Raw genomic sequence first — 21076 nt, 5'->3', positions numbered from 1 at the left:
CAGCTAGGGGCACATAGTTTCAGCATGTTAAACCACTGCTCACCTGCGGGCACTCATTTTGCACCTGTTAAACCACTGCTCACCAATGGGCAGATGCACTCACCTTGTTAAACTGTAGCTCAGATATAGGCACATCTGGCATATTATTTTGTTATCTCACATTTCTTCAAAATAAATGGACTATTTCATTACATTTTACATAAACTATGATTTTATATGTGTACATGTTTGTCAGGGACTTGTTTTGTGCTTATTTTAATAGAAATAAAAATTGGTGTTGTGGGGGCTTGAACCATGAATGCCTGCTCTTCAGCCGACGTCTCTACCACTACGCTATTGCTTCTTGGATTACTTTGCATATTTAGTTCTTATATCCTTTTCCACTGACTGCTAATTGTGGCTAATCTACGGGCACGCCCGCGCAAACGAGCGCACTCACGGGCAAACATCTTTATGATTAAAAAGATATATATAACATGTTCATTTATATATTTTATGTTCATAGTCTGTGGGGGCATGTGTTGTGTTGTGTTTATTCACATTTCCATGGCCTCTGTCGTGGGTGTTTACTTTGGGCAATTTTACTCTTCTGGGGGCGTTTCCGCTTGCAGGGCTCGGCCTACAGACATGCCCCCTACTGTCTTCCACGGACCGTGTTAGCCTTAGTTGTGATTCAGCATGCTCTCATGAATATGCAGAGCATGCTGACATCACTCCGTTTAACTGCAGCCTCCGTGTAAGAGTTATAACTCTTACACGGAGGCTTCATGAATCCTGCCCAAATTACAATTTTGAGTTGACATTGGTTTCTTGGGATATTTAGTACATTATACAGTAATCATCTGGTTTGCAACATTCACAGCAATAAAGCACTGACAAGAAATTACATTAAATCAGTGATGACAAATACTCTAGTGAATAGATGGTTTAGCATAAGGCTTTACATTGTAAGATGTCTTGTACAGGTACAGGTTTTTGTCTTCGGTTTGTACTTAATGATAAATACACTTAGTAGTACAGTGCTGATAAAGAACTATTGTTTGGTAAGTGGCCTAACAATATTGATGTAACTAGATTTATTTCTTCTAACAGGTCCTGGTGTTGCACTTCAGCATTTGCCAGTCAGTAATCTGGTGGAGTGAAACGGCTAAGTAGAACTGCAGTAGATATTGGAGTAAAGTGGAATGGTATGGAGAGGGACTGGCGGATATTATAGGTCAAGTAGTAGATTGAGACAGGGGGTGTTTGCATTGACCTGGACTGTTGCAGTTGCAGAGCCAAGAGTTTGTCAAATGGGTTTTTAAGGACCTTTTAAATTCATTTGTGGAGGACATGGCTGTGATGAAAGAGGGGGGTTTATTCCACTGCTTGGCTATTGTGTTAGAGTAGAGGGATGAGCCAGTGGTATTATCTTTAGATACTTTGAGGAGTAGTTTATTGTTTGAGCGACAAGTTCTGGGAGACGAGTAAGGTATTATCAGGTCCTGCAGTGAAGGGTTTTTTTTATGGATGATGTATATTTTTATGTGACAGGAGTAGTTGATTATATAGAAGCAGGTGAGGAAGCTCCAAACATTTGAGCTGTTTCAGTGCTACACATTGGTGGGATCTGTAGGAGTAGTTGGTGGCGAATTTGGCAATTTTATTATAACAGGATTGTAGTTTGGTTAATTCTGATTTTCTGAGACTGGTGAGGATTGGGGAGGCATATAGTAGTGTAGAGATAAGGTATGTACAGGCAATTGTGGCTCTAGTAGTGTTTGTTTGGAACTGTTTATTCCTATATAAGGTACCTAGTTTTTATGGACCTTCTTTATGGTGGGAGAGATATGGGGGTCAAACCTCATGTTACAGTCAATCACAACTCCATGTAGCTTAGTATGTTTGATGGGAGATATTATAGTTTTGTTATGGGAGTGGATGTTAAAAGAGAGGTTAGGATTGTTGTGTTGTGTTGGTTGGAAGATAATAAGTTTTGCTGTGTTTGGGTTAAGTATTAGCTGGTGGTCTGTTAGCTGTGATTTGACAGAGAAAAGGATTGTTGAATTTGTTTATGTAGTTCCTGTGGGGGGAGGAGGTGCAGATTAACATTGAGTCATCCATGTGCTGGATGACTGCGTAGTGGAGAGTAGAGGTATAGAGGTTATTAGAGAAAATTATGAACAGCAGAGGTCCAAGAATAGAGCCCTGTAGAACTCCTACTGTTACTGGGAGCAGGGGTGATAGCTGTTGGCCCCTCTTTACTGCTTGCTGTCTCCCTGTTAGATAATTCGGAAACCATGTTAGAGTGGCCTGGATGAGATTAAATTCTGATAAAGTATTTAATAGCTTGTTTTGATTGACCATATCAAAGGCCTTGTAGAGGTCTAGGAAGGTAGCTGAAACATCTTTACCATTGTTTCTATAGCTGTTAATTATGTGAGTGAATGATATGAGGGCTGTGGTTGTGCTATGGTGTGGTCTGAACACATGTTGAGCACTGGTCAGCAGATTCTGTGAGTTGAGGTGTTCCATAATTTGTAAGTGAATACACCTTTCTAGTATTTTTGAGAGGGGGATAGTATAGCTATGGGTCTGTAATTTGTTAGATCGACTGAGCTGCCTTCTTTATGAAGGGGAAATAATATGTGATATCTTCCAGAGGTTCTGGGACAATATTTACAGAGATGGATCGTTTGATAAGGATTGTGTCTGAGTAAGCTACTGCGTCAGCAGTTTTTAAAAATTCTGCTGAGAGTTTGTCTGCAGCCAGAGTGGTTGATTTAAGCTTTTGGAGTAATTTCTTAATCAGGTTAATAGACACTAGTTGAAGGGTGAAGCTGTCTTCATTAGTAGGGGGTTTATGCTCTACATTGGGTACAGGGGATGTTTGAGAATTTGCTAGTGCTAGTATGGATTTGGTGAAAAATATATTAAATTGGGTTTCAGTACTAGTTGAGGTGTCTGTAGTGGTGGGGGAGGGGGTTTGGACTTACCTGGGTGGAGGACATTATTGATAGCTGTCCAAAATAATCTAGGGTTATGCTGGTGTTTTATTTAGATGTTATGGTAGTAGTTTATTTTGTTTGCTTTGATCATTTTTTTTGGCTTTGTTTCTTAATTCTAGGTATGTTTGTTTTGATTGTAGACCAGGCTTTATCTCTTGCAAGAAGCAGAGATCTGGTTTCCTTGGTCATCCAGGGAGCAAAGTTATATTTGATTCTAATGGTTCTAGGAGGGGCATGGGTGTTTAGTATGTTTAGGAATGTGGAGTTAAAGTATTTAGTGGCTTTGTTTAGGTTTAGTTAGTTGATGGGTTTCCAATTGCAGTCTTTTAATGCTGAGATGAAGTTGGCTGGGATGAAGTTCTTTTTATTACGTATTTGATGGTAGGTAGTTGGTTTCTCTAAAGTTGGTTGGTGTCTAATTATTTAGGTAGGCATGTGCTCACTTAGCCTGTCAGGTAGGAAGCCAGACTGACCTACCTGGGATGGTTTGCTTGTCAGTATCCAATCTAGGATAGACTGCATGTTTGTTGTTTTGTCTGTTCTAGTGGGTGTTTCGATTACCTGGGTAAATCCATGAAGACTGATATGGGTAGTGGGTATATTAGAGTTGCAATGTGACCAATCAATGTTAAAGTCCCTTAGAATAATGGTTTCTTGAGGGAGTGCCTCTGATGCCCAGTGGAGTAGGTTTTTGAGGGTGGTTACATTGTTGTTGCTGGGCAGAAAGTAACATCCAATTAAGTTAATAGATTTTCTACTGTTATGTTTTAGTTTAAAAAGTAAAATCTCAGCAGTATCTAGGGATAGAGTTGGTATGTCTAGTGTTGTGATATTTAGATGGTCTTTAAATAATATAGCAACACTACCTCCTTTTTTGTTTATTCTCCCTTTGCATAATAGGTTATAGCCAGGGGCAGTAATTTCATTATTGGTGGTGCCTGGCTTTAGCCAAGTTTTGGTTAGTAGTACAACCTCAGGTGAATATAAGGAAAGGTTAGCATGGAGTTCGTGGACTTTGTTTCCTACACTTCTGATATTAATATTTAGTATTAGTAAATCAGTTGTATTTCTGGAGAAATAAGGTGTCTTGTAAGGCGTATTTGTTGTGTGAGGGTTACTAAAAGGGGTAAAAGGGCTGGGGTTTGGGTGAATGTCTCTGTTGAGCGTCAGCCTGAATGCAATATGTGTAATTAAATTAATAAATTTGGTGATGTACTTATTGTATAGTAAGGATGGTCTATTTGAATAGGTGTATGGGAGGAGTTTTATTTCTATATTATGATGGGGTGCTATATGAAAGAGAGCAGGGTGCATGCAGTGTTGTAGTGTAGGAAGTAGATGTGATATGTTGGGGAGAAGACTCTGGGTTAGTGTGGTGGTAGGATGTAATGTGTGTGAGTGTTAAGATAAGCAAATTAGAGACAGAACTGTGACTGTACTGAATGATACTGAAGTATCTCAAAAGTTACAGCTAGAAGTGAATTTAATTATGGAAATAAATCAATTCAGATTAATAGGCAGGCTGAACTGGTAAATAGACAAAATGCTAACATGAATACAGCAAATGGTGCATGTGAGGTAAACACAAATAAAATGGTAAATTCAGTAAAGGGTATACTACAAGCCAAAGTAAACATGTACATGAGAAGCAGAGTGAATGCTAGCCTGTTAAATGCCTGAGGTGCAAATAATTACATGCTAAGTCAGCGTAGTGTGCCGCATTCGGCAGAATGCCTAAGAAAAGTTAAAAGATGGGATGTTTTGCTGTCATCTATAAAACTAAACTAGTGAAGGAAGGAAACATGAAAAAAAATCAGACAAAGGTGTTCAGAAAGCATTGCTTATGGGTTCAGTGACTGCTATGCTGAACACTGAATCAGGCGGGCAAGTCAAATTTTACTTCATTAAACCACACTATGCTTTACAAATTATTTGGGGCCAATGTTACAGTGATATCATTTGCTACCTGAGGAAGCATCTCAAAGCATCCACAGTTGCATGAAGTAAAAATGAAAATATGTACTAGTGCAGGCAAACTCAATTATATTGGTAGATTATTAGCCATATCTGAGTGGAAGGGGAGCAAGCATGAATTCTGGATTTATGTGTTGGAAAGTTCATACATAAATAATCCACTCAGAACTGTGAAACCTGTGCTGGGCCTAATTGCCAGAATAAATAAAATTAATGTGTGTGTGTGTGTGTGCGTGTGTGTGTGTGTGTGTGTGTGTGTGTGTGTGTGTGTGTGTGTGTGTGTGTGTGTGTGTGTGTGTGTGTGTGTGTCAGGTGCTGTTCCATATGCCTTGATCAGACCCAGAAGAGTCATTTCTAATATGGTCCAAAGCAAATGCTGAATTAAAATGTATGCAATCTCTTAGTGTGATTGAATGTGTAACTGAACTGACTGGCTGCTCAGTCATTAAAAAGAATGACAGTGAAAGAATATATGTCAATTTGAAAACAAATAAATTATGCAGCTATGTGAGAGACGTTTATTCTACTATCCCTACCGGATATTGCACCTAAACTGTTGTCAAAGTGGTACAAACATTAGATGCTCCAAGAGGGTTTTGCCAACTACCCCAAGAGAAAGATAGTTAAAAGCAAATGGCCTTCACTATTTAAATAAATAAAGTTTTTGCTTTAAAAGACTGCTGTTTAGAATAATATCAGCACCCAGAATATTTAATTGTGAGATGAGCAATCTGTTAATAGTGGATGAGGATGATATTGTCCTGGATTATGTAGTAAACATGTTTGGTCCAGATAAAAACACATGATGTGAGATTGCAGGCCTACTGCAAACCATTACAAACTAATGTTTGAAGCTAAATAAAAACGAATGCTTCAACATATGGACCTATTAACCCAGAGAAGAAAATCTCTCATGCACCTCAAGATGACTGCACCAAGACTCACAGTTTGAGTGATCTAACCCTCATCCCACCTAGGCACATGTGTCAAGGACTGTTTATAAGCTTCTGAAACCCCAAGCCTTTCTGTGTTGGAGGGAAGCCTTCTAGCTTATCAGTGGGGGTGCTGAGTACTAGGTAGCATATCTACCACACGAGGAGTGGTTTCTGGCCCAGAAATTGTAGCTTATTGGCTGTTTGGGCAGTTTTTCCATCTCTGTCAACTTTCTGGTTTAAAAGCCCACATTGGCATTTGTTTCCCACCTTTCTTGTAAATAGTCTAGTCCAGATACTGATTTGCTGTAATCCAGGACTGTTTGCAAGTTTCTGAGTGGTGCCAAAGTCTGCTCTTCAAATTTTCGCTTAGATCTACTAGTTCTCTCCTCTCCTACATTTTTACTAGCTTATTAGTTTTGCACTTTTACCAGACTTCTTGTAGCAATTATTGTAGCATACAAGTGCTACCAGCACTAAATGTTCTACCAGGAAACAGCTCCAGTACTTATTATTAATGCCCACACCTCCAGGCATGTCTAAAGGTCAGTTTCCTGTACTTTCTCTTATTAACCTGGTGAACTTGGGCATCCTGAGGCAATGTAGTAACTGCCTCATGTGCACTGACAACCCTCTCCTCTTACCTCCCAACACTCAGACTTGTGAGAGGTGCACTTATATATCCAAAATGGAAGCCACGCACTCTCCAGCCAAGACCGGAACAGCTGGCCAACAGGAGAAGATCAGCAGGTGCACCACACCACATGGAACACATAGCCCTCCAGAACACACACCAGCACTGCCTTCACATAAAAACACAAACCACACTCCCACCTTCAGGGAGGCTCTCAATAAAAATCTACCCCAACAGCAGAGACCTCCAAGGCAGAAATGCATTCAACCACCATAACACAACACTAATCGCAAGACACATAACTCTCCTGTGCCACTCAACCAAAGCCCCTAGGAAGCATGCCTGACACACTAGTCATAGGTAACTCAATAGTGAGGCACACTGACTAGACTGAATAAGGAGAAAGTAAAAGTCAGTTGCCTGTCAGGCGCAAGGATCCACCACATAATGCATGCACTCAGGTTCCTCAACAACAGGTACAAATATGACTCTGTCATTGTACAGGTGGGTGTGAATGACCTGAGATGTACCTTCCTGGACTACATAAAAAGAGACATGGAGGAGCTCTCAGATTATGTAGCCCAGGCGGGTATGACCCTCACCCTGAAAAGCATCCTACAATCACCCAGAATGATACTACAGTACAAGCAGAAAATGATTGATTTCAACAATTGTCAAAGTTTCTGGTGTCATTCTAAGGGGATCCAGTATCTGTCTGTCTGGGATGACATAACTGACCGACCTCGATGTTTTGCCAGAGATGGCCTGGATCTGTCACCCCTGGGCTTCCAGATACTGGCCAAAGCTCTTGCCACCCCTATAGTGCCTTTTTTAGGCTGTGCTCCACAGACCAAATTACCGCCATAACAGCTACAAACAAATGCAATCTGAGGATCATGCTGCTCAATGCTAGAAGTCTAAATCTCAAAATGCACTCACTCAAAGCACTCCTTAAAATGGAGAACATCCACATTTGTGCTATAAAAGAGACGTGGTTCAAGGCAGCAGAAAGCACCCCTGCACTACCGGGCTATAACTCATTCCACACCTTTCGGCCCCAGAGCTTGGACCGAAGATCCAAAGGCAGTGGTGTTTCCATATTCATAAAGGATATGCACACCTCTAGACTGGTAGCCTAACATAATGCATCTGAGATACTTTACGTGCAGCTAACATTGGGTAAGACACCGATTCAGGTCATAGCCTGCTATAGATCCCCAACCATGTCCCAAGACTCACACTCCACGTTCCTAAGCACCCTGGAGAATATTAGGGTCCAACCTAACACTCTCATACTGGGCAACATCAACCACTCCTCCGTTAACTGGGAGAACTACTCATGTACCAATACACTTGCCCAAAGTTTCCTGGAATTCATTAAATCCAATGCCCTGGAACAGCTCGTTCTTACCCCCTCTAGAGGTAGCAACATCCTTGACCTGGTCATTACTCTACACCAATGGGCAACTCCTCCCTTGTTAGATCTGACCACAAACTAATCATCTTGGAAATCCACCCTCCCCCACAGGGGTAACCACCATGAAAAACTTCTCCAAAGCTAATTTTGGGTTCCTAAAAACAGAGGTGGCTAACTTCATGGCACCCATGCAAATGAAGAATAGTTGCATGACTGCTGAATCATACACCAATGCACTGTAAAAACATGTACACAAATGCATGGATCTCGCCATACCCAACAGAATCAAGATGCTCTCCTCCAAAAAAAGGAAGCAAATCTGGTGGCCCCCTACCATAAACAAACTCTACAACAGAAGGAGGAAACTGATGCGGAATAAGGTAAAGTCCCAAGACTGGAAAAACACCCTTATCAGCCTCAAAAAAAGCTGAGATCCCTCATCAAATCCTCTGAAGATAGCTATGAAAAAAGAATTGCAGCAGATAGTAAAGGCAACTGCAAGGCCTTCTATAGTTATGTAAAGAATCTTCACGGCAATATCCAGATTTGCTCTGAGCTACTACACAATGGTACCTCTTATACCAAGCCAACAGGTATTGCCAACATACTGGCCGACAGATTCACTGCCAACTTTGCCCTCCTTCCCATCCCAAAGGACCAATCACAATACCGGTAGACTGGCAGGCACCCAGTATTACTGCTTCACAGGTTAAAACAGCACTGTCCAAGGCCAAGAATACAGCTTCTATGGGACCTGACAATATCCTTGGCTGTGTTCTACATGAAATACAGAGTGAACTGGCACCTCACCTGTGTGCCCTATTCAGTCACAACCTCACCTCAGGCTTTGTCCCTACCAAATGGCACACTGCTGCAGTCATCCTTCTCCACAAAGGAGGAGCTACTACAGACCCTGGAACTATCACCCCATTAGCCTGACGAGTCTGATATGCAAAGCTTTGGAATGCATCATCATGGACCTAATAAACAAGGATATAGGGAATCGCCAAACTGTGGATCCTACACAGTTTGGTTTTGTGAAGGATAGATCATGCCTGCTAAACTTGGTTGACTTATATGAGTCAGTCACCAGAGCTGTGGATGAAGGCAAGGTGGTTCATACAGCCTACCTTGATCTGGCCAAGGCCTTTGATACCATTCCCCACTCAGGAATCATAGAAAAACTCACTAAGTTAGGCATCAATCCCTATATCAATAAGTGGGTTGCAAAGTGGCTCACAGATAGACCCCACAGTGTGAAAGTATCTGACTCCAAGTCAGACTGCAGACCAGTCATGAGTGAAGTCCCACAGGGTTTGGTCCTGGGATCTCCGGTGTTTGGTATCTACTTCTCTGACGTCAAGGCCAACACGAAGGGACTCTGGCTGACAAAGTTCACAGACAATTGCAAGTTGGGAGCTATTATTAACTCCCCAAGTGATGTTAACATCCTACAGAAAGGCCTCACTGAGACCAACGACTGGTGTCAGAACCATGGCCTTAAGCTCAATGCCAAAAAATGTGTCATCATCCCCCTTGGGAAAAACCCAGGGCCTGTGAATTGCCACAATGATGGTAGTTCACTGAACACTGAAGATGTTATAAGAAATGTAGGAACACAGATTGACAGCAACCTCTCGTTTTACCACCACATTATCACTGTGGTCAGAAAGTCCTTCTATGCGGCACATCTCATTACTAAGGGTTTTGCATCCAGGAAGAAAGAGGTCATTCTATCCCTCTACTCTTCCCTCATTAGGCCAATCATCGAATACAATGCCCTATTTGGCATGTACCACACTAAACACCTGCAATAACTGGAGAGGCCACAAAAGTACCTCACAAAAAGGATCCCAGGCCTTAAACACTTGTCCTGTATGGACAGACTGAAAAAAACTCCAACTATTCTCTGTCTCATATCGCCTACTTAGCTTCATAGGTTCATAGGTGTGTACTAGGCTAACAGCCTTTGAGCCTGTATAAGACTAGCCCAAGAAAATTCCCTGGCATCATGCCACCAAAAGTTAGTCCCCAGTGCCCCTGTAAAGGAAAGCCACTGAAGTGAGTAGAGGAGATCTCTGCTTGCCTTACAAAGCAATGTCTGACCCAGCTTTGTTAGAAATGCTACACCTAAAGAAATCCCAATCATGCTCCAGAGACCTCAACCTCATTACCACAATCAATAAAACATGGTGGAGGAACAGGTCCACAACCCACAGACTACCCATGCTCTGGAAAAGACGTCCCATACATAGCAAGCAGAGCACCTCACTGGCCCTCTTCAAGAGAAATCTTGATGAGTGGATGGGAAATAGAAAATTCACCCGGGGGATCACTCCAGTGGCTTTACTCGACAGAGTCACTGGTAACTAAGGTCAGGTGGCACGATGCCAGGGTAATCCTGTGGGCTAGGTTTGTAAAGGCTCCAGGGGCGTTAGCCTACTACACACACATGAACCTATGAACCTATGTTTTTAAAGGATGTGAATGACTGCACCAAGACTCACAGCTTGGGTGACCTAACCCTCATTCTACCTAGACACATGTTTTTAAAGGATGTGAATGGCTACACTGAGACTCACAGCCTGGGTGATCTAACCCTCATCCCACATAGGCACATGTTTTCAAAGGATGTCAATGATTGCACCGAGACTCACAGCTTGGGTGATCAAACCCTCGTCCCACCTAGGCACATGTTTTTAAAGGATGTGAATCAATGCACCAAGACTCACAGCTTGGGTGATCTCACCCTCATCCCACCTACGCACATATTTTTAAAGGATGTGAATGACTGCACCTATACTCACAGCTTGGGTGATCTAACCCTCATCTCACCTAGGCACATGTTTTTAAAGGATGTGAATAACTTTTCTAGGCCCTGCCAGATTAAACACTTAACCCGATCGTTGCCCACCCATCTCAAATGCATGTGTTGGAATGAACTCTCTTCCATTCATTTAGGAGGGAGCTGTGAAAGAATCTTGACAAAGGGTGGGGGTTGTTGGCTTTTTTTTTTAAATGATTAATTTCAGCTAGCCTGACTTAGCTTTTGAGGCAAAGAATGCTGCCTGAGTTGCCTCTTCTGGTGATAGCCTGTGAGTTATTAAAGCTGGAAGTGTCTTTGGTAACTTGATTCCACTGAAATGCTACTGTGAAACCTGGAGATTTGCAAGCAAAACAGGGCCAATCATGCATACAGAATTAAGAGAAAAGGAAATGTGCTCAAAGGATCAGGTTTGACTCAGTTGTGTGGCAGCTTTGTTGAGTTGGCTACTGGGAACAGGCCAGCAATCTTTAGTGCTGCATGCAGTTGTAGGTTACAAACTGCTCTGGGGTAGTTTAATGCTTCAGCACCGTGACTGGAACAGCAGTCCCTCTTCTACTGATATTATTTACTGCTCTTGTAACCTATTATAAACTGATAAAAGTTTGTAAAGCTGCTGGGAGCAGAATATCCTAAAGGAACTTTCATTGATGATGATGCTACTTCTAAAGAGGAACAAACAGCCCAGCTTGTGTTGGATGGTATAAATTGATGTAAGGTCTACTGTGATTTGTTCATCTCTGATGAAGACTTGGATTCTATGTCGAAAACGTATTCTTTTGTGTTGCAGCGTTAAGGAAATAAAGTGCTTGTGTTCATCTAAGAAGTTTGGTTTTTGACCTTCATTTGGGCACTCTTGCAAGTCCTGTTTTTTGGTTTTGGTCTTCTTTAGACTTGCATACATCTTTCGTATTGGTTTTGTGTCCTCATTCTACCTAGACACATGTTTTTAAAGGATGTGAATGACTACACTGAGACTCACAGCCTGGGTGATCTAACCCTCATCCCACATAGGCACATGTTTTCAAAGGATGTCAATGATTGCACCGAGACTCACAGCTTGGGTGATCAAACCCTCGTCCCACCTAGGCACATGTTTTTAAAGGATGTGAATCAATGCACCAAGACTCACAGCTTGGGTGATCTCACCCTCATCCCACCTACGCACATATTTTTAAAGGATGTGAATGACTGCACCTATACTCACAGCTTGGGTGATCTAACCCTCATCTCACCTAGGCACATGTTTTTAAAGGATGTGAATAACTGTACAGAGATTCACAGCTTGGGTGATCTAACACTCATCCCACCTAGTCCCATGTTTTCAAAGGATGTGAATGACTGCACTGAGACACACAGCTTGGGTGCTGTAACCCTCATCCCACCTAGGCAGATGTTTTTAAAGGATGTGAATGACTGCACCGAGGCACACAACTTGGGTGGTCTAACCATAACCCCAACTAGGCACATGTTTTTAAAGGATATGAATGACTGTACAGAGACTCACAGCTTGGGTGATCTAACACTCATCCCACCTAGGCACATGTTTTTAACGGATGTGAATAACTGAACCGAGATTTACAGTTTGGGTGCTCTAACCCTCATCCCACCTAGACACATATTTTTAAAGGATTTGAATGACTGCATTGAGACTCGTGGTTTGGGTGCTCTAGCCTTCATCCCACTGAGGCACATGTTTTTAAAGGATGAGAATGACAGCACCTAGACTCACAGCTTGGTTGACTTAACTCTCATCCCACCTAGGCACATGATTTTAAATTATGTGAATGTCTGCACCGAGACTTACAGCTTGTGTGTTCTAAGCCTCATCCCACCTAGGCACATGTTTTTAAAGGATGTTAATGACACCACCTAGACTCATAGCTAGGGGGGGTCAAACTCTCCTACCACCTAGGCACATGTTTTTAAAAGTTGTGAATGACTGCACTGAGACTCACAGCTTGGGTGCACTAACATTCAACCCACCCAGGCACATGTTTTTAAAGGATGTGAATGTCTGTGCCTAGACTCACAAATTGGGTGATCTAACCCTCATCCCACCTAGGCACATGTTTTTAAAGGATGTGAATTACTGCACCGAAATTCCCAACTTGGGCACTCTACCCCCTCATCCCAGGTAGGCACATGTTTTTAAAGGATGTGAATGACTGCACTGAGACTCACAGCTTGGGTGATCTAAACCTCATTGCACCTAGGTAAATGTTTTTAAAGGATGTGAATCACTGTTTCTAGATGCACAGCTTGTTTGCTCTAACCCTCTTCACACTTAGGCACATGTTTTTAAAGGATGTGAATTACTGCACCAAGATTCACAGCTTGGGGGATATAACTCTCATTCCACCTAGGCACATGTTTTTAAAGGATGTGAATGACTGCACTGAGACTCACAGCTTTGCTGATCTAACCTTCATCCCACCTACGCACATTGTTTTAAAGGATGAAAATTACTGCTCTTAGACTCACAACTAGGGAAATCTAAGCCTCAGCCCACCCAGGCATATGTTTTTAAAGGATGTGAATGACTGCACCGAGATTCACAGCTTGGGTGCTCAAACCCTCATCCCACATAGGCACATGTTTTTAAAGGATGTGAAAGACTGCACTGAGACTCCCAGATTTGGTGATCTAACCCTCACCCCACCTAGGCACATGTTGTTAAAGGATGTGAATGACTGCACTGGACACACCACTTGGGTGATCTAACCCTCATCCCAACTGGGCACATGTTTTTAAAGGTTGTGAATAACTGCACTGAGACTCACAGCTTGGGTGCTCGAACCCTCTTCTCACCTAGGCAAATGTTTTTAAAAGATGTGAATGACTATACTGAGACTCACAGCTTGGGTGCTCTAACCCTCTTCTCACCTAGGCACATGTTTTTAAAGGATGTCAAAGACTGCATCTAGACTCACAGTTTGGGTGTTCTAACCCTGATCCCATGTAGGCACATGTTTTTAAAGGATGTGAACGACTATGCCTAGACTAACAGCTTGGTTGACTTAACCCTTATCCCACCTAGGCACATATTTTTAAAGGATGTGAATCACTGCACCTATACTTACAGCTTGGGTACTCTAACCCTCATCCCCTCTAGGCACATAATTTTAAATGATGTTAATGATGGCACCTAGACTCACAGCTTGGGTGGTTGAACTCTCATTCAACCTAAGCACATGTTTTTAAAGAATGTGATTAATTGCATTGAGACTCCCAGCTTGTGTGCTCTCACCCTGATTCCACCGAGGCACATATTTTTAAAGGATGTGACTGACTGCACCTAGACTCACAGCTTTGGTGGTCAAACCCTCATCCCACCAAGGCACATGTTTTTAAAGGATGTGAATGATTGCACTGAGACTCACAGCTTGGGTGCTGTAACCCTCTTCTCACCTAGGCACATGTTTTTAAAGGATGTGAATGACTGCACTGAGACTCACAGCTTAGTTGCTCTAACCCTCATTCCACCTAGGCATATGTTTTTAATAGATGTGAATGACTGTACCGAGACTCACAACTTGGGTGCTTTAACCCTCATCCCACCTAGGCACATGTTTTTAAAGATGAGAATGACTGCACGGAGACTCATAACTTGGGTTACCCAACCCTCATCCCACCGAGGCACATGTTTTTAAAGGATGTGAATGATTGCACTGAGACTCCCAGCTTTGGTGATCTAACCCTCACCCCACCTAGGCACATGTTGTTAAAGGATGTGAATGACTGCACTGGACACACCACTTGGGTGATCTAACCCTCATCCCAACTGAGCACATGTTTTTAAAGGTTGTGAATAACTGCACTGAGACTCACAGCTTGGGTGCTCGAACCCTCTTCTCACCTAGGCAAATGTTTTTAAAAGATGTGAATGACTATACTGAGACTCACAGCTTGGGTGCTCTAACCCTCTTCTCACCTAGGCACATGTTTTTAAAGGATGTCAAAGACTGCATCTAGACTCACAGTTTGGGTGCTCTAACCCTGATCCCATGTAGGCACATGTTTTTAAAGGATGTGAACGACTATGCCTAGACTAACAGCTTGGTTGACTTAACCCTTATCCCACCTAGGCACATATTTTTAAAGGATGTGAATCACTGCACCTATACTTACAGCTTGGGTACTCTAACCCTCATCCCCTCTAGGCACATAATTTTAAATGATGTTAATGATGGCACCTAGACTCACAGCTTGGGTGGTTGAAGTCTCATTCAACCTAAGCACATGTTTTTAAAGAATGTGATTAATTGCATTGAGACTCCCAGCTTGTGTGCTCTAACCCTGATTCCACCGAGGCACATATTTTTAAAGGATGTGACTGACTGCACCTAGACTCACAGCTTTGGTGATCAAACCCTCATCCCACCAAGGCACATGTTTTTAAAGGATGTGAATGATTGCACTGAGACTCACAGCTTGGGTGCTGTAACCCTCTTCTCACCTAGGCACATGTTTTTAAAGGATGTGAATGACTGCACTGAGACTCACAGCTTAGTTGCTCTAACCCTCATTCCACCTAGGCATATGTTTTTAATAGATGTGAATGACTGTACCGAGACTCACAGCTTGGGTGCTTTAACCCTCATCCCACCTAGGCACATGTTTTTAAAGATGAGAATGACTGCACGGAGACTCATAACTTGGGTGACCCAACCCTCATCCCACCGAGGCACATGTTTTTAAAGGATGTGAATGATTGCACTGAGACTCACAGCTTGGGTGCTCTAACCCTCTTCTCACCTAGGCACATGTTTTTAAAGGATGTGAATGACTGCACCGAGACTCATAGCTTAGTTGCTCTAACCCTCACCCCACCTAGGCACATGTTTTTAAAGGATGTGAATGACTGCACCTAGACTCACAGCTTGGGCTCGCTAACGCTCATCCCACCTAGGCACATGTTTTTAAAGATGAGAATGACTGCACAGAGACTCATAACTTGGGTGACCCAACCCTCATCCCACCTTGGTACATGTTTTTAAAAGATGTGAATGAATACAAAGAGACTCACAGATTGGGTGACCTAACCCTCATCCTACCTAGGCACATGTTTTTAAAGAATGTGAATGACTGCACCAAGACTCACAGTATGGCTGCTCTGACCCAAATCCCACCTAGGCACATGTTTTTAAAGGATGTGAATGACTGTTCTGAGACTCACAGCTTGGGTGCTCTAACCCTCATCACACCTTAGCACATTCTAAGATGTGAATGACTGCACCTAAACTCACAGCTTTGGTGTCCCAACCGTCATCCCACCTAGGCACATGTTTTTAAAGGATGTGAAGGACTGCACTGAGATTCCCAGCTTGTGAGCTCTACCCCTCATCCCAAGTAGGCACATGTTTTTGAAAGGATGTGAATGACTGCACTGAGACTCACAGCTTGGGTGGTCTAACCCTCATCACACCTAGGCAAATGTTTTTAAAGGATGTGAATGACTTCCCCCAGACTCATAGCTTGGGTGACCTAACCCTCGTCCTACCTAGGCACATGTTTTCAAAGGATGTGAAAGACTGCAATGAGATTCACAGCTTGGGAGATCTAACCCTCATCCCACCTAGGCTCATGTCTTTAAAGGATGTGAATGACTGCACTGGACACACCGCTTGGGTGATCAAATCCTCATCCCACCAAGGCACATGTTTTTAAAGGATATGAATGACTTTACCGAGACTCACAGCTTGGGTGATCTAACGCTCATCCCACCTAGGCACATGTTTTTAATGGATGTAAATGACTGCACCGAGACTTACAGTTTGGGTGCCCTAACCCTCATCCCACCTAGGCACATATTTTTAATAGAGGTAAATGTCTGCACCGAGACTCACAGCTTGTGTGCTCTAACCCTCATTCTACCTAGACACATGTTTTTAAAGGATGTTAATGACGTCACGTAGACTCACAGCTTGGGTAGTCGAACTCTCATCCCACCTAGACACGTGTTTTTAAAGGATGTGAATGACTGCACTCATGGAGACTTACAGCTTGAGTGCACTAACATTCAACCCACCCAGGCACATGTTTTTAAAAGATGTGAATAACTGTTCAGAGGCTCACAGCTTGGGTGATCTCACACTCATCCTACGTAGGCACATGTTTTTAAAGGATGTGAATGTCTGGGCCTAGACTCACTGCTTGGGTGATGTAATTCTTATACTGCCTAGGCACATGTTTTTTAAAGGATGTGAGTGACTGCATCTAAACTCACAGATTGGGTGACCTAACCCTCATCCTATCTAGGCACATGTTTTTAAAGGATGTGAATTACTGCACCAAAATTCCCAACTTGGGCGCTCTACCCTTCATCCCAAGTCGGCACATGTTTTTAAAGGATGTGAATGACTGCACTGAGACTAACAGCTTAGGTGTTCTAACCCTCATCACACCTAAGCACATGTTTTTAAAGGATGTGAATTAATTCTCCCAGACACAAAGCTTTGGTGCTCTAATCCTCATCACACTTAGGCATATGTTTTTAAAGGATGTGAATGAATGCACCGAGATTCACAGCTTAGGGGATCTAACCCTCATCCCACCTAGGCACATGTTTTTAAAGGATGTGAAGGATTGCACCAAAATTCACAGTTTGGAGGATCTAACTCTCATCCCACATAGGCACATGTTTTTAAAGGATGTGAATGACTGCACAGAGACTCACAGCTTAACGGAAATATACCTTTGTCAGCGTTTGAAGTATGCAAATAGAACCAAAAATGAAATGCTGGTCCCCTGTGTCTTGACACGCTGATATATACAAGGCAAGGAGGCGAAAAGTAAAAAACTAATTTTTATTGTCCACGGTTAAGCACTTTCACTCGCTCAAATTGCGAGCTTCATCAGAACTCTAAACAAATCTGTTAAAACAACTCAGATTTAAATAACTTCGTTGGCGCCAAAATTGCGCGATTTAAAGTAGTATACTCAATGTACAACTTCCTTTATATAAAAATGATTAACTTAAAACATTCAATCTAACTATTACATATATAAGCTTTTACTTACAAATGTCATGCAAAATCACAAGGATTCATAAAATTAAAATAAATAGGATCATAAAAATAATGTGATAACTTGATTTCGTACACCTAGATAGTTATTGACTTATGATGTATGTATTATATGTAGTTAAAAACAATAATTTTATACCTTATACCTTATAGCATTGGTTTGATGCTTATGAAGTCATTTAATCCTGGTGCATTTGAGGCGTCAGTCAATAGTTGCCACCAGGTTTCTTTATAGGACAAACATCCTTTAAGATCTCCCCCTCTAAGACCCATAGTAATACTATCAATGATACCAAATTTAAAATTATGTCTATCTCCATATTTTTTAATATGTCTGTAAAGTGCATTGTTGGCGTCTTTAGTCCTAATACTGTATAAATGTGCATATATGCGCTTATTAAATTTTTGTTCTGTTTTCCCAATATAGAATCCAGAACATGCTGCACATTTGGCCAAATATATCACCCATCTCGTGTTACAGTTACCCTGTTTAAATTTAATATTAGTCTTATTTATGTTGTCTAATATTATATTTCCTTCCTCCAATATGACGTGACATTGTTTACATCTACCGCACTTTGTGGTATGTTTGTTAATAATTTGTTTGGAGATGGTGTGTCGTTCCAATAAGTTCTTAATATTACGCTCCATCTTGTTAACGAATACTGGCTGGGGGCCCAATATTTTAACCAAATCCTGATCCACCTGAATAATATTCCAACTACTAGTCATAATCTTTTTGATCTTACCAGTATATGGACCAAATTCTAAAATGCATGCTCTTCCAAAGTCCATATTTGGTAAATTTTGTCTCTGACTAGTCTGAACTGTATTATTACTATTTCTATTATAATAGTTGTGACCTAATAAAAAAGTATATTTCTTGCCCCATTCTTTAACAGTACTTGCGGAAATACGAGTCATCATTTTAGTGTCATAGCCCCTTTCACTAAATAAAGTGGTAATATATGACACCTCTTCCAGCATCTCTGTGTTAGTAGAGGTCATTCTAATAGCTCGAATAATATGACCTCTAAAGATGTTACTAAATAATTTTCTGGGATGATTGCTTGAAAATTCTAAATAGCTATTGGAGAAGGTATTTTTCCTAAACAACTTGGATTTAAAACAACCTTCCCCCTTAGATATATATGTGTCTAAATAGGGAAGGTCTTCGCTATTGCTAGAATAAGTAAATTTAAGGTAGTCACTACTTGAATTAAGAAAAACTAAAAATTGGTCAAGTAACTCTATGCCTCCGTCCCATAAAATGTATATGTGATCCAAGTATCGTGAATAATATTTTATATTCTTGTAATATTCACATGTAAATAATTTCGATTCCTCCCAGTCCAACATGACCATATTGGTGTAAATGGGAGGGCAAGCTGCTCCCATAGCTACGCCTCTAGACTGTCTAAGGTACTCCCCTTCGTATTCAATATAATTATGTTCTAAAACTATGGATATGAGTTCTATAATAAAACAGATGTTATCCCATCCTAATCCACTGTATTTACGAATACTGTTAGCAAAAGCTTCTAATCCGGTCTCTTTGGGAATACATGAAAAAAGATCGATAACATCCACTGTGACAAACACTAAGTCAACATTCCATATTTTTACTGGATATTTTCTTAAAAATTCCCACGAGTCCTTGACTAGATGTGGTATTCGGTCATATATATGTTTAAGGAAATTGTCAACCACTGTCCCTAGTGGAAAAATCTTGGATCTGCTCCCGGATATGATTGGTCTAAATGGGGGGTTTTCTATACTTTTGTGGACTTTGGGAATACCCACTATAGATGCTAAAACAGGTTGTTCTACCTTTAGAAATTCATAGGTGTCTCTAGAAATTCTTTGTTCTATATAGAATTCCTCAATATGTAAATCTATGCATCCGTATGCTATGTTTATTTCATTTAATGATACTATCTCATAGTTTCCTGAGTTATATAATATATCATGGAAAACAGTGGTATATTCCATACTATCATATAAAACAATGCCTCTCCCGTTATTGGGTTTCATAACTCGAATGTTCTTGTTATTCCTGAATTCTTGCAAGATCTTATATTCATCATTAGATAAATTATGGTTTAATTTACAACCATTAATTTGATTCTGTAGCAAGTACATTTGCCTAGACACTATTTTATCATATACAGAAACAATGGGGTGCATAGAAGGCATAAAGTGGCTTTTCTGTTTTAATATTTTTTGTTCACAAGTATTTATAGTCCTACCTTCTATATTGTTGTTAAACAAAATAGCTAGATTTAATTTTCTAATATATTTTTTGAACTCTTTAAGACTATCAAAGAGTCTAGGCTTAGTTGTGGGTATAAATTTCATCCCTTTTGAGAATAATTTGAAATGCGAAATGTCTATCGAAAGATCTGTATAGTTGTATATTTAAAAATTTTGGTAAGAATTTACAATACCTTCTCTTTGAAGAGATTCATGCTGTGAGGTATATAACATAGTATCCAAGACCCTTTTACCTATAGGTGTCTTACATTCCTTAACTGATTTTTGACATATTTCCGGTGTTTTCCTTGTTTTATCTAATAAAATTTCCTTCTCAAATCTCTCTACTACCCCATCTGGTGATGGGGTCTGTAATACTGTGTGTTTGGCTCCTTGTATTTCCCTTCCCATTCTTTGTCCCTTTGAGGTCTCCAGTTGCCTCCTTGATCCAAAAAATGCCTTACTTTATTGTTCTGTAATATTTCATCATTAAATTCATTGTCATAGCTGTACTTTGGGGTATTTTTATTATTGTATTTACTGTAATATGTATTAAAGAGACTCACAGCTTGGGAGCCCTAACCGTCATCCCACCTCGGCATATGTTTTTAAAGGATGTGAATGCCTGCACTAAGACTCACCGCTTTGCTGATCTAACCCTCATCCCATCTAGGTACATTGTTTTAAAGGATGAGAATGACTGCTCTAAGACTCACAGCTTGGGTAATCTAACCCTCATCCCACCCAGGCACATGTTTTTAAACTATGTGAATGACTGCACCAAGTATCACAGCTTGGGTACTCAAACCCTCATCCCACATAGGCACATGATTTTAAAGGATGTGAAAGACTACACTGAGACTCCCAGCTTGGGTGATCTAACCCTCATCCCACCTAGGCACATGTTTTTATAGGATGCAGATGACTGCACTGGACAGAGAGCTTGGGTGATCTAACCCTCATCCCACCTAGGCACATGTTTTTAAAGGATGTGAATGACTGCACTGGTCACACCGCTTGGGTGATC

The sequence above is a fragment of the Protopterus annectens genome, chromosome 3.part1, assembly GCF_019279795.1.
Source record: "Protopterus annectens isolate FY-2018-M chromosome 3.part1, PAN1.0, whole genome shotgun sequence".
Taxonomy (NCBI): Eukaryota; Metazoa; Chordata; order Ceratodontiformes; family Protopteridae; genus Protopterus; species Protopterus annectens.
The sequence above is the reverse complement of the archived record's forward strand: the minus strand, read 5'-3'. Positions refer to the sequence as shown.